We start from the raw sequence: 14,315 nt of genomic DNA, 5'->3' as shown, positions 1-14,315 counted from the left end.
CGCTGTAGTTTAATGCTTTCTTTGTAAATATGAACACAAAAGGCTTTATCAGCTCTGTAGTGTAAATTATAGCCCTCACTGATGATCTGATTTTTAATTCATTGGTTTTAAATGATCCCAGGCAGTTCAGAGCAAATCCATTGTGTCATTCCTCTCTTACGGCAAACATCTCCCCTCTTTTAAGTTTATTTCTTTCACAATTACTTCAAATTGACATCTATATATTAAAATGGAAGAAAACAAAAGTCTCAAATCTGTATGTTCCGCTAGCATGTACCTACCGGGGGGGTTAAGCCAAACTCTAAGGAGTATGTGGAATTAAGGGACAGTATGACAATGAAACTGTAAAGGATCAATTTTTAATTTTTTTTTCAACTAACTAGTGCTGAAAATTAGTGCTCAGTGCTTCAGATTGCTGGCACTCTGCGTGAGACATTCAGAGCACCACAAAGACCTACTGTCAGAATATTCAGCCTAATCAAACATCCCAATCAAACAACTGGGCTGAGGGTAAGGTTCAGGTCAGCCTGTAGACACTGCAGCAGGAACCGGTGACCATCCTGCACCTCTAAGTCACAAATCACGTGTGTACTTGGGAGATCACAACACAAATTGATGCCTACACAAGATCTGAGGAGAGGGGTGCTATCATAAACTTCTAATATAGGAATCATTGATACATCAAAAGGGATTTCTTGAACTTACTTACCTCACCATGATCCCCTCACAAACATACATTTTCCAAGATTGTGAGGTAGCAGATCAAATCAACCTGTAATCCAAGCAAGAGGGGGGCTAAGGTTTCTATAGAGATCAGGTAGGTACCTGTAGGTCATTGCTCAGTTTCACCTTGGCAACTTCCTCATTCTCAATAATCTCAAATTCAGCAGATTTTTTTTTTTAAGTACAGGAAAGACAGTTGTGGAGGACCTGCCTGGTTGCAGCTACTTGAAACTCTTTTCTGAAAGAATTGTCACCACACTAATGAATTTTACCATCAGCCCTTCTTCATTTATCATGAAACACTAATACCTACACAAAACATACATCTCTTTCTGTTCCACACCTGGGTGTCAGCTCCATGTGACTGTTATCCTGTGGCCACAATTTCCTCTTAAATAGGACAGGACACCTTAACTGGTTCAATCATCTTTGTTCAAAGATTCAAGGACCATATTCATCTCATTCCAGAATAGCTGCCTGGGAAAAGAGTGTTACCAGAAACAGGTATTTAATTCTGAGGATGCCAGCTCCTTTTCTGCACATGTGTTTTTCAGAGCTCTCAGTACAAAAAAGTGAGGAGGGTTCTTGGTGCCCAGCATCCATAACAAGGCAGACAAGGGCTGCTGAAGCACAGATATAGGATGCAATGCTGACTGTATGGACATTGCGTGGGCATGTCAGCATTGTAAATGAGATTCTTATACAAAGAACTTCATCTAGAAATCTGAAGAAGATCAAAGATTTCTGGTTTTCATAGTACATGTTTGTATGGGACTTCAGAGCAGTGCTCCTGCTTAGTAATATATATTACATATATTAAAACACTTGCACATGTTTTTGCCTTTAGGGGAAAAAAATCCCAAAGGAAAAGACATAGATTGTTTAAATCTTTCAAAGAGAAATTTTAGTTCCCATACATATAGTGACATGATTTATAAATATGTAATTAAAAGGAAATGATTCACTGACAGGATCATAAATCTGTAGTTAAGTGTTAGTATTTGACTAAAACAATAATGGCAAGCACTAATTGCATGTGGTCTGTTGCATGGCTACCGGAATCAAGTAGTGAAGAGGATCACAGTTCCTTATTAGTTAGGACCACCTAGAGTGATGGAAAGCATGAATGATCAAAGAGAAGACAGTTTTATGCTGCAAATATTGATATACTCTTGAGCTTTAAAGCACACTTTAAGATCCAGTATGAACACTTGACATACTAACTGCTGAACAGGGAAATGAGTGTAGCGTCAGACTACAAAAGGTTTTTTTGCATCAAAGATAAGTGACTAATATTCCTATTCCAGATTGTATCACAAAATAGTTTTGTATTGGTACCAGAGCAAAACAATTTACTTTTGCCTACCTTAAACAAGAATAAATTAGCCTCTCTTCTCAATACCGAAGCATGAGAGAACTTACCCTGCTTTCTCTGACTATTCACAGTCATCTCAGAGTATGGAGTGAAAAAACTTCAGGACATAATTTCTTTGTAGAAACCCAGAGTAATTTACAGTGATTATTTACTTTTCATAACTTGGTCATCCATTCCCATGGAATTGTTTCTGTGTCTTGACTGAATACCTGAAATGTTTCAAAAAGAATAAGTTATGGTATCTCTGCAGTATTGTTGGTCATACCTGTACTCAAACAAGGCACAGTCTTTCCTTAAAAAATTCTTTTTTGGTTTGGGTTTTTTTTTTGGGGGGGGGGGAGGGGAGGAAATGTTCCCATAAACATCTGTGAATGCTAACAAAAACAAAAACATGATTGAAACAAGCTCTGCCTTGGAACTGAGGACAACTGAAGAGCGAGGACTGTCTTGTAGAATTCGAGTGGCTCTAAATTTTATAAACGAATTTTCAATTTACTCACATATATCTGAAGTTATTTTATCTGTTGCTGTTCAGCCTCCAGCTTTCAGGCCATACATTTGATGATCTTTCAGGTCATGGCTTTTGATTTTGTGTTTCATCAAATAAGATCTACTCTGTGGATATAGAAAAGCCTTGTGGTTCAGGTGAGAGGTGCTGGAAAGAAATCTGAACATCAATTTTAAAATCTATCTTAAAAAAACATCTTAAATTATGACTGAATAAGAGTAGTGATCTCCTCTGAGAGAGCTTTCATTTAACATAACTGAGGGACACAAGCTAAAGAGAGATACAGTCAAGTAACAACCTGATGCTTCCAGTAAGGGTGAGTTTTGCTAAACAGTTTTACCCTCCAAACACACTGGTTTAGTGTTTCACATTGAAAGCTCTTCACAGCTCTTGGCCTGACTACCTCTAAATTCTCTCCAATCCCTAGAATCTTGCAGGGATAAGGACCTTGGCATAGCAGGTATAATTTTTATATTTAATATATTGATGCTTATATTTATACTACATATTTAATATAGATTATTATATAAACATGGGATATACTTGATGTTTCCTCACTGAATAAGCAACATACACTAGCTGGAAAAATATTCACAGATATTACCTTTGGGTTCTTTGAAGTCTGTAATCAAGCAAATAGATCTCAATATAAAATGGACAACTGTCTAACTAGAAAAGTTGCCACTGTCTCCTTGCCATTCTCACTCCTAAAATGTCAGAATGTCTTTGTTGCAACAGCCTGACAGAAGCTTTAGGAAAAAATAAACCAGTGTCTGCGATCATGTGCCCCGCTACAAAGCCAGCATTACTTCACAGAGCCTTCAAGCTTGGTATAGAGATGCCCCAATCTCGTTTGAGATTGCTCTTTCAGACCACATAATCCTGTGCAACACTACTACAGAATCCAAAATGAGCCTAACACCTAAATTCTAGCTTTTTGAAGGCACAGTGACAGCCCTGGTTTAGAGTTCAACTAGAAACAAAATACCCGTGGTCAGATTTGGGGAATCGATTTAACGTTTTGGAAGAAATGAGAGGCTCGGGCTGTCAACTTTGAACCATCCCCACATTTCAGGTTCAGACTTCATTAGTTTTGGCAAGCAATACTCTCTAATTACTACGAGAGTTTCCTCAAGTTGCACTTTAGAAATTCCTCTTTTTTGTATGCTGTAAAGTATTCATAAAAAGCAAAAAACTGTGGGAAAATTAGCATTGATGGATGTTTTCTTACCCTCCATCAGGAAATTATGTACTTGAAACTCATTACAGATCTTCACAGAAACTCTGCTGTATGTGCCTTGGGTTTTGGGCTGATCAGCACACACAGAGTTTACTGCATAATTCATCTCTCTTGTGTCACATTTAATGTATAACATGTACTTCCTGTTAATTATGAAAATAAAAATGCATCCTTTCTTTTAGAAACATAATCATGAAACTACTACAGAAATTAAGAACACTGGAGTTGTATGTTACCCATTTTACACAATTTTTTTTTTCTTTTACGTCAGTGTTACCTCCTGCACGGAAATGGAGGGGAGGCATTGCACTGGGAACTCACCAAACACGCTTCGCTTCTCCTGCCCACACTAGGCATGGACCCTCCCTGTGCCCGCCCCAGGGGAGGTCAGCGGGGTGCCTGCTGTCCTGCCAGCTGCCGGGGCCACGCTTCTCACCGCAGCTGTCTGTTGGCACGTGGTCACCTTAACTTTCTTCCCCACAGAGAGGTTTGGATGTTTTCATGCCTCTTTTCATAGATGTCAATGAAACATTAGGCATCCTGTACCTCATTTTCCTCATTCAAGGTTGAAGATTATTCAGTGATATTCTACTTCACTTCACCCATCCATCTATATGAGTCTGTTCAGCTTCCCTTACCGAAAGGATGAAGAAACAAAAATCCCATCTCAGCATCATACCTGCAACCAATATATCTTAGGAAGTTATGTTGTCAGCCACCCTGAAAGGGCAGGAGAGGGAAAGAGTAAAGTGATGGAGCAAGAGAAGGAAAGGAGCAACGCCGTAAATCTGACAACCATTCTTATTTGGAGTAAGAAGGGGGAGGAAGGGGCTTATCTGTATACAATGGTACGTTTGGCCCCCTCCTACATTTTTTCACTGACACACTGGTAATTTCCCCTTGGAGAAACAGTCCTGTGCTGGGATTATTTGCTCTGTAGCTGGTGAAGCAACTGGGTTAATACCGCTTTTGTAGTTCACACTAGCATCACATCCATACCAAGTTTTTACAGAGCTTTACTATCGAATCAAAGTTGATAGTCCAATAGGTGCCATAGACCTATTCTAACCATAAGATTGTACTGCCTGCTTGGAGTGCACTCAAGTATTACAGTGTGCAGCATCCCAAGGAAGTCACCTGTACTTTGTGACCACGGGTATGTGTGTCACTTTCAGAAATGCAGCCACATGTAGCTTGAAGCCTGCCTCAGGTGCTATGGCCCTGTGCTGGCTGCAAGACCACTGGGACCCACAGGGTAACCCGAGTGGGAAGGAGCAAGACACCTGCCCATGGATCCAGCCAAACCTTGTTCCTCAGGAAAGCTTGATGGGGCCTATGGAGACCCAGTATTATCTCTCTCTTGTGGGGTGGTCCCATAGTTCTCCCATTTCAGAAGCTTTCAGGTCATATTCCCTCTTGACTCGCCCACATTAAAGTCTTCTTTCTTAATTGCTGAGGTCAGTAAAGTCAACCAGCTGCCTAGAGTAATATAACATTGTGCATCAGCAGCAGTGCCAGTGACCTCTAGAGAAAGAAGTGAGTCTGGATAAAACAACATATTGCCAGTAGCGAGTGATGCCTGGAAACCGGGATAAATGTCCATTGCCCCCACTGCGGCCAGGCCTGCAGCAGACCCCCACCAAAACGGCTGCAGGAGCGGAGCACAACTTCCATAGCTTCTCCAGCAGTTTTCAGCTTCACTGTTCCTTGACTGCCCGAGCCGATGGTTACAGGGATCTCACTGTAAAAAAAGAAAAAAGGCCCGGGCCGGGGGGGGGGTGGGGTGGGGGGGGGGTGGGGGGTGGGGGGGGTGGAGATTTCATTCTGACACAGATGATTTCTGTAACAAACAAAACCAGCTTTGGCAGAAAGAAATTGGTCGGGTTTAACCTTCTCCTTCAGGGTAGCATTTAAAATCTGGGTTAGCAAACAATACGCTTACCACTAGCGATTGTAGTATCTGAATTTCTTACAGCATACTTAAACATCAGCTTCTAGAGTCACATGGCTGTGTAAAATCATCTAGCGCTCATTTAAAAAAAATAAATCTCTATTTATGATTGTGGGGAGAAGTTAGGAAGTGATTTCTAAAACCACAAGGCCTGGAAAGCTAGACATGCCAAATGTACTCACTTAACTTCAAACTCATGGCTTTGAAGCTAATCTCATGATTTCTAGATGCTTAAATCGTATTTTATTGAACTGTGGGATGGCAATGCTGGAAGTGTTGGGACATAAACGTTATCACTCCAAAATCAAAAATACCTCTTAAAAATCACTGGTATAAGCAGTCACTCCTGCCTTTATGGATAGCTAAAGAATGCGCTTCAGGCTATTTAGAAGATGAAGATTCATTTCTGAATAATGTAAGCAAGCACAAAGCAACCTGTAAACAAAAAAAGATTACGAAACATTCTTTTATGAAAGGCTGGGATTTTACGTAGTCATCTTACAATAAAAGCTTTTCCCATCACCTTAGCATTTCACCTCAGGGCAAATTCATAGATTTTTTTCAAGGTATTGATTCGTTTGTATATCCTAAATGAGATTTAAGTAATATTTTTTTATTATTTTTTTCATCTCTAGCTCTCAGGTTTGGAGTGCATTGCCTTGGAATAGCCCATTTCATCATTACATGCTGCACTTACATTTCTTGCATACTTAAGGGTATTTTGCCATTAAGGTTTCTTTTGGCACTTTTATCTGTTGAAAGGTTGTTTAAAGTATTAGAAAAAAGCAACAGAATGATTAAGACACACTCCACATTAGAAGTTCAACTGTTCCAAATGTTCACCATTTTACCTTCTAAGCTCACATATTTCATGCAACCTTGTATTGTTTTATTTTTCACCCTCAGGTTTCTTTCACTCTTCACTGGCATATACAGTGAGACTAATACTCTTTGAAAATAGATCTGTACAGAACATTTATCCTTGAAGTACAATATCTTATTTGCAAGAATATTTTATATAAGAGATGAATTATTGATAGACAGCCTTGACTTAACATTTAGGACAAAGTACTGTTGCTATATTAAACTACATTGTATTACTTTCAGGTTAATTGGTGGAATAGTTTGATTTTTGTAGTTTTGATCACATTCAAAAATTTGACAAACCAAACTGAATCTGACAGATCAAAATGTACTCCTCCTCAGTTTTGCTGAAGAAAGGCTGCACCAATGCCTAAATTTGAGAGGAACAAAGAGGTCTGTCCTCTCTGTAGGAACAGGCAGCTCTTCATGCCCCAGCCTTTTAAGAATTCCTGACCAACACAATTACATCACTCTAACACTAATGTTGTACACATACAAAATATTGTAAAGCTCCTACATAATGAATGCATGAGGGAATTTTAAACACAATTTTGCATGAACGCTTCTTGAAACAACGATTTTTCAACATTCTCCAAACTTGCTGTCGGTACACTTAGCAGCGCGTTGAAGGCAGACGTGCTCAAAGACACCCAAACCTCAAATTGTACCACACTAACAGCACCTCACAAATGTGCTCTCTCAGGTCTGTTAAGCCCCCATGCTCCCTTCTAGCTCTAAGTGAAATTTTCCATTGATAATCATTTGAAAACAAAACTCACAGTCTGATTCTGAACCCACACAAGGTATAACACTGGCGTTTGCACTAGAACAAAATTCCATAGGTGCCACGGTGCCAGGCCAGACCACAGGAGTAGCTGCCCCAGCGTCCTGGATCTAGCAGTGATCAGTCGTGATCAGAAAAGGCCTTTTGCTTGGTCAATTGCAGATAGGAGTCAAGCTTATCCCTAGCACCAAAGGCAGTAATTTGCCTTACCCACCTATAAAGTATCGCTAAGATTATTCACACAACTGTTTTCATCTCCAATGATTTTACAGAATATTAAAAACCAATATTTCCTCTGCCACTATCACAAACAGAACTTTGCCAAATTTTCTTGACTCATCAAGGAGTGTTTCTACTGAATATGCATCTGGGCTTTTATATGTTTGATAACACCACTGGATTTTTTGTGCGACTGCTGTATAGAACATATAGTAAAGCAACTCTTTCTCCTAGCTCCTTAGCACCTCACCTTGACTCTAGAGTCTCCTCAAACCAAAGCCCCTCCCAAGTCAGTTTGGTTGCTTCGCCTCCATGTCATAGTTATATTGTCTATACACTTCTTTTCTGAGCACAACAAAATGACGTGGAGGAAGCCAGTCGCTGATACTCGAAAAAGCCACCTCACTAGGAGCGGAAGTTATGTCCTCAGCAAACGGTCTAACAGTCAGAGGATCTTCCAGCATCCTTTACTCAATGGAGAAGTACCACCAGAGAATGATTAAGAGTTAGAGGAATCTCAGCTTCAGTACTGCAATATATAACCAGAAACTAATGTCTCCTGTGCCAGTCTCATTCTTCCTCTTAGAGTGGCACGTCACTGTGCATCATGGAAATGAAACAGCAGATGTTTCCAAATATAGAGCCAGATTCTCTGTGCTTGTCAGCTGTTTTCCTGGACTGCAGACATGCATTATAACTGTAGGCAGAAAGCCACTTCTGCAGTACCTTACAAAATTGGGGAAGAGTTCTAAGTTTTTAAATAATGAGCATATTGAAAATATTTTTAGTTTATATTTGAAAAACATAGAGTGCGGGAAGCGTAACTGTTAGTAACATCATTCCTCCAGCAAGCCCTTTCAGCTAAATCCCCGTAGAGAGTCCAGCTGGATGTCTGCAGAAGAGTCGGACGCTAATGCTGCGGTGGCCGTTCAGTGGGTACTAGCTAATGAAAGATACGGAGCTCTTAGAGTAAGAATCCTGCTGAAAGCTTGTGGCAGCTTTAAAAACAAAAACAGTTAGTGGTTTCCAAAAAGGAACTAAGTATATTGTGAACTTGATACTCCTCTCCATTTATAGTTGATCTTTAATCTGTGAACCCACCCACAAAACAATTGCTAATTGGCTTTCCTTTTGTATCTTGTAGAAAAAGAGAAGGCAATTGGTGATACGATGCATTTCCACTGTGTTAGAAACAGCTGTGCAATTTGGAAGTGGTGGAGGGAAGGTGTGACCTGGTTGTTTGGTACCATCTGTCTCCAACATACACAGTATAAGGTTATTTTTTATTTAGTTAGGAAGGTTTTTTTATAAAAGGTAAGTATATGCCATGTGTGTCCATATGGTTTGGGACAACACGCAGACAGAGAATAACTTCTTTAAGATTCACGGTCACAGTAACTACGATGAGAAAAAATATTGGAATGACAAACAGACCCAACCTCAGAATTTGCATGGATACAAAATTCAACATTACTGGGATTTCTAAAACATATGTCCATCTAGCTCCCTGAGCTGATATTTTCACCAGCTTTGAACTCAGATGAAAGCCTCATGTTTCCAGTCCAATGAGTGTAATCTGCTCACTTTTCAGTAGGGCAAGAGCCGCCAGGGGACACCTTTTACTGAATGACAGAGCATATTGAGGAACAGTCAATATTGGGAATAAACTCCAGGGTGGTCTTGCATAGGGAGTGAAAAGACAAGTCTAGAGTGATTGTAACTGCAAAATTTGAATGTCTTATTGGTGGTAGGTCATTCCTCAGAGATGATGGGCGTGCGGGTGAACATCTGTGGAATGCTCAGGATTACCAAATTTCACTTAAATGAGAAGACAACACCCATTGTGGTGTGAAAGACCATAATCTCTTTCCATTTATGCATACACCTGCTCAAGTAGTGCCCTCTTACCAAAATCAGATCTATTTCTTCTTTATTGTAACTGTATTTGTTGATTTTAATTGAAATCTGAGAAACAGGAAAGCCTTTTGCTGTTCTTGGTTTTTCTTGGTCTTGTTGTGCTCACTCTACAACAAAGATTTAGCTCTTATTTAAACTGGATGACACAATATATTCAGTTCAGCTGCTAGATTGACTGTCACTGAGTTGTCAAATGCCTGTTATGAATAGTATACAGAGGGAGAACAAGTTGACCTTGAACTCACTAAATGTTTTATGAATACTACCCATTTCCAGAAAAATATGAATATGTTTTCCAGATTTGCTCTTTTTGCTTTCCTTAAGGCTGTTCTCAGTAACAAATGCCTTTTATCTTACTAAGATGCTTGTTACATGGAAGATTTGGGAAAGGGAGAACAACATTTTAATGATGAATTTAATGCTTGTGGATTGTCGATGATTGATTATATTGTAGGCTGAATTCCTGGACTTAGCCAAAGGCTACGGAGAATATTGCTGCTACAACGCTAGCATTGCTTCCTAAGACCTGTCGAATTCTGTTTTATAATTTTCAGTTGCTGAGATTATTTGGTCTTGGTGACTATTCTTTCCTCCTAATTGGCATTCTCATCGTTAAGCAAAATCAGAGTAGATGACACTATTTAAATAGAATAAATAAAAGCAGAGTTTTGATCTGTCCAACTCACGCAAACCTGTGCATTGTTTCCAAACAGAAGAATGTGGCCTTAGCGCCTCCAGCTGGTGTTGGAAATGGGTCGTTCTCATGCACATGTCAAAAAAAATACAACAGGAGGGGAGCAGTTAGTACTATAGGATCCAGGCCAGAGGATCCGGCTTGTAACCAACAGAGAAGCACTCTAAATAGAATTAAAGACACTTGTGCTCAGCACTGGATTTTGATCAAGCACTTCAAAAGTAAAAAAAGAGCAGCTAATTTACTCTGCCATGAAATATATTGGTTCCTTTTCAAAAGGTACTTTCAGCTCTTTCAGAATTTGTGGACAAAGTGGTTTCTAGCTAATATATAGTTTTAAATGCTTTTTTGAAAGCCTCTTGCATGATAGAGTTCATAGCAACAGCTTCAGCTACTGCTTTAAGAGCACAATAAGCTTTAATAAGAAGGATGTACTTCAGTTCATAGATTGTTTTCTGCTTTACTTTATTCATCATAATCCTTACCTCTGCTTAGTAAAAAAAATAAAATAAAATAAAATCAGAAATAAAAAAGACAGCAACCAATATTGATCTCCTCTATCCCAAAGCAGGTTCCCTTGATCTGGATCGAACCTGTCTCTGTCAGTAACAGCTTTTCCAGGAGACAGTTCTATTTAAAATGTTTCACAGGGCATCTAGTTATTTGTTCATTTGTCAGGAATGGTGGAAGAGACTATAATAGACAAGCAGCCTCAGCTGGCTGCTCCATGTAAGACTAGATCCAGTCGTATCACAAAGACAGAATAAGAATATATTTTCTGTGCACTGTGGAAAAAAGTTTTGTGACACATCTTGACCCAAGACTTATTAAAAAACCCATTATCAATATTAATTGAAATTTAAAATGTCCTTTGGAATTTCATTACAAACATTTTTACTCTAATATTGGTTTTGATGTTATGAATGAGAGGTGAGTGGCATGGGCTACAGTACAGTACAGTAGGCAGCTATCTTTCCACTGCAAGATCTAGTTTCCATTTTCCATTTTCCATTTTCCATTTTCCCGTTGAATGTAAAAGGAATTATGTTTTCCTGGAGACCACATCCCTCATCATCGGTACCACATACTCATGCAAACTTGGGAAGGGGACAGAGACTCTCATTATAATCTTGTTTATCTAATGAAAACTATCTTAGCCTTTGTGGTTTTTAAAAAGCTTCATCCGAAGGCTGGCTTCAAATGAACACCAACATACCCAAATAGTAGCAAAGAATGTGAGGTGCAAGTGTAATCCAGACCATCCTGTGGTAGTTTGCAATATCAAAGACCACCAATGTCACTTAGAGAGGCAGTTGGAGTGCCCATCCTACATTAGACATGGTGAGAAGAAACTCGAGACCTGTTCCTTTTCTTCTGACACACTTACAAGACAAACACATGCTCCATTAAAAATAACACAGCTCTGCTCTGATATGTTTCGCTCCCATGTGTCTGACTTAAAAATATGCCTCAGTCCACAGTGTTATGCTTATTAAGATATAGCATTACTGCTCTGCAATGAGCCACTTCAGAGAACACAGCAGGGAAGCTGGCTCCCATTGTGTTAAAGAGGGCAGCCCCTTCAAACTGCACACTGGAGCAAAACATTCTCATCTTGTAACACTCTCCTTGCATCCGGAGTTTATTTTTTTTATTATTTTTTCTTCTCTTTTCCTTGTTTTGCTATTTTCTTGAGTCATGGTGGCTCCACTTCTGAAAAGCTGTAGTGGCATAGTTGACACTACAGCAGCTGGAGCTGGGAACACTAGAAAGCAGTGCATTATGTTTTCTTTTCTTTGCACAGGTCACCAAGTACCCACTATGATTTTAGCACATCTTGTTGTGCAGAGCTTTTAATGTTAATTTGTTACTATTATTCCAGAATACTCTGCTGAAGGGGAGGCTTCCAGCATGCTGTCTAAACATTAGATATTATTTTTACCTTGCTTTATTCCTGCAGTAAAATCTGATCGCAGGTTGCAAATGCATGCTGTTATTCATACATGGACCAACAAAAGGGGCAACCTTGATCATAAATGTATGTGGAGAATGAGTATAAGGAAATGATGTAGAGTTTTGTTTTCTTCTTTTTTGATTCAACTATATAAAGGAACTCACATGTGTCACTTGTTTGTTTGTTTTGGTTTTGTTTTTGCATTAAAAATGATACTTTAAAATGTTAAGGTATAAATAATGCAGGATGCCACTGCACATGTGGGGCCATACGCAAAGCTTGCAGTTGAAACAATAAAAAGATCAGGTGAAGTGGATAGAAATATGATTCCAGAAGAAACAGAGTAGAAAAGTATTCTGCTCTGTGTCTTGGTAGTAAAGACAGTTCAGCTGGCTTTGCTGCGCGGATTTTTTTTAATGAACATGTGTACGAGCACAGTATATCCTAGTTTAGGAATGAAGGGATACCAGTTTTCCCCCAGCAGGTTCACTAGCCCAGAGATTCCTCACACTGAAATTACCAGTGAGCAGCCTGACCTCGGGGACAGGATTGCTGTCACGTGGCTGTGGCTGGGAATGTTTCAAATATTTAGCACTTATGCATACACTAGCCCTTCTTAATTGTTTTTTCCTTCAAAATGTCTGCAGAAAAGTGATTCAATGAGTCTGGTTAAAGTGTTACAGGTTTTTGTGACACTTTTTTTTTAAGACTTTAAGCTTCTGCAAATTTAAGTATCAGTATAAACATCATTTTTCAGAGCAGAAAGTTAGTCTCAAATCGAGAACATTTATAAACTTTCTCCTTTTTAGTATAGTTTGACCAATGTCACTCTTTTTCTCAGCCTGAATTACTGCTGCCACTGAGAGCCTCTGTTTGGGAGCGATCATTTATGAAGAAGGACCTTCCATTATCAATTACAGCAGCTGAGGATTTGGCATGGGTATTTATTCACTCCTCCCCAAACCCAGCTTCCCATCTCAGCTGAGCAGGGGCTTCGGTTTCAGCCTCTGCTTCAGCCACATTTTCAAACCAAAGTTTTTTCAAAAAATGTTGTCCACTGCATTTAGCTCTGCATAACCACTGGTAACATGATGCAGACCTCACACATCCATTTCTCTCAAAAAAATGCCCCCAACTAGCCTAAGAGCAACACACTGATGCTTCATATATTTCAAACCTTTACTACAAACTTTCGTGTCTCCATCCGGTCCCTTAGTCTTGGACATAATAGTAAGGGGGATTTGGGGGGCTGCCACAGTAAGAATTCACACAAGGAATCTTGACATGAACTCATCTGCCAGGGCTGGTAAGTAAGTTCACAGGGTGGGGTTGGACATAGCAAGGAACTTCATACCTGGTCTGGTTCACCTTGTGTATATCAAATGGCTTTACTCTCGACACAAAAGTAAATATTAGCTGAGGAGAAATCAGGAATGGTTCGACTCTGCCAAGACAACATTCATTCTTGAGACTAGATAGCAAGCAAGAAAAAAAGTAAGTCTTTCCACAGGATAACAAGGGAGTCACTTAAGAGAGTCCAAAACAAGAGACGTCCTTCACCCACACACAGCTGGGACTACAGCACTACCTAGTAGCACTGCTCTGGGGCCTGCCAGCATGTCACTGTGCCTACGAAATAAGGTGCTAGCATTTGGTAGCCCACCTGACAGAGCATCCCAAAACCTGACCCTGCAAGCCAAGAGGGAAAGGAAAGTTTTCTGACAAGATTTAAGGACAGAAACTAAAAAGAGCCAATGCCTTCTTGGAATAACAAGAAAAGAGACCGCAACTTAGACAGCACACTCTGTGCAGGCAGGAGAGCTGGGAAACTGTGATGAATGTGAAAAAATGTTTCAGTGCATTTAAGAAAAATACTGAAAGCTTTATTAAAAATATAACAAAAGAGAGGGTTCATATAATAATTATATCAGACTCTGAGAAAACAGCCAGAGCTCTGTAGGCTAACATGTAGAAGGACAGACATTTAGGAAGTCCAAAGAGGTATAGTGATGTCTGTCATGAAATGAGGCAGTAAGGATATGACTGAAAATTTGAAAAAAGGCAAGGGCTAACCATAAGCAACATG

At 39.6% G+C, this 14,315-nt stretch overlaps 1 long non-coding RNA gene across 11 annotated transcripts in view; it reads right to left on the bottom strand.

The window, feature by feature from the left end:
- LOC129785224 (uncharacterized) overlaps window positions 1-5,590 on the bottom strand; it is a 35,955-nt gene extending 30,365 nt beyond the window's left edge. For all 11 annotated transcript variants that reach the window (XR_008748930.1, XR_008748928.1, XR_008748932.1 and 8 more), the window contains exons 1-3: window positions 2,599-5,590; window positions 2,146-2,307; window positions 710-772 (exon numbers count right to left, since the gene is read on the bottom strand). This is a non-coding gene — a long non-coding RNA (uncharacterized LOC129785224). The remainder of the gene's footprint in view (window positions 1-709; window positions 773-2,145; window positions 2,308-2,598) is intronic.
- Window positions 5,591-14,315: the final 8,725 nt, after the last annotated feature.

Source organism: Falco peregrinus, chromosome 10, assembly GCF_023634155.1.
Source record: "Falco peregrinus isolate bFalPer1 chromosome 10, bFalPer1.pri, whole genome shotgun sequence".
Lineage (NCBI taxonomy): Eukaryota > Metazoa > Chordata > Aves > Falconiformes > Falconidae > Falco > Falco peregrinus.
This window is presented reverse-complemented; position numbering and strand designations above follow the sequence as displayed.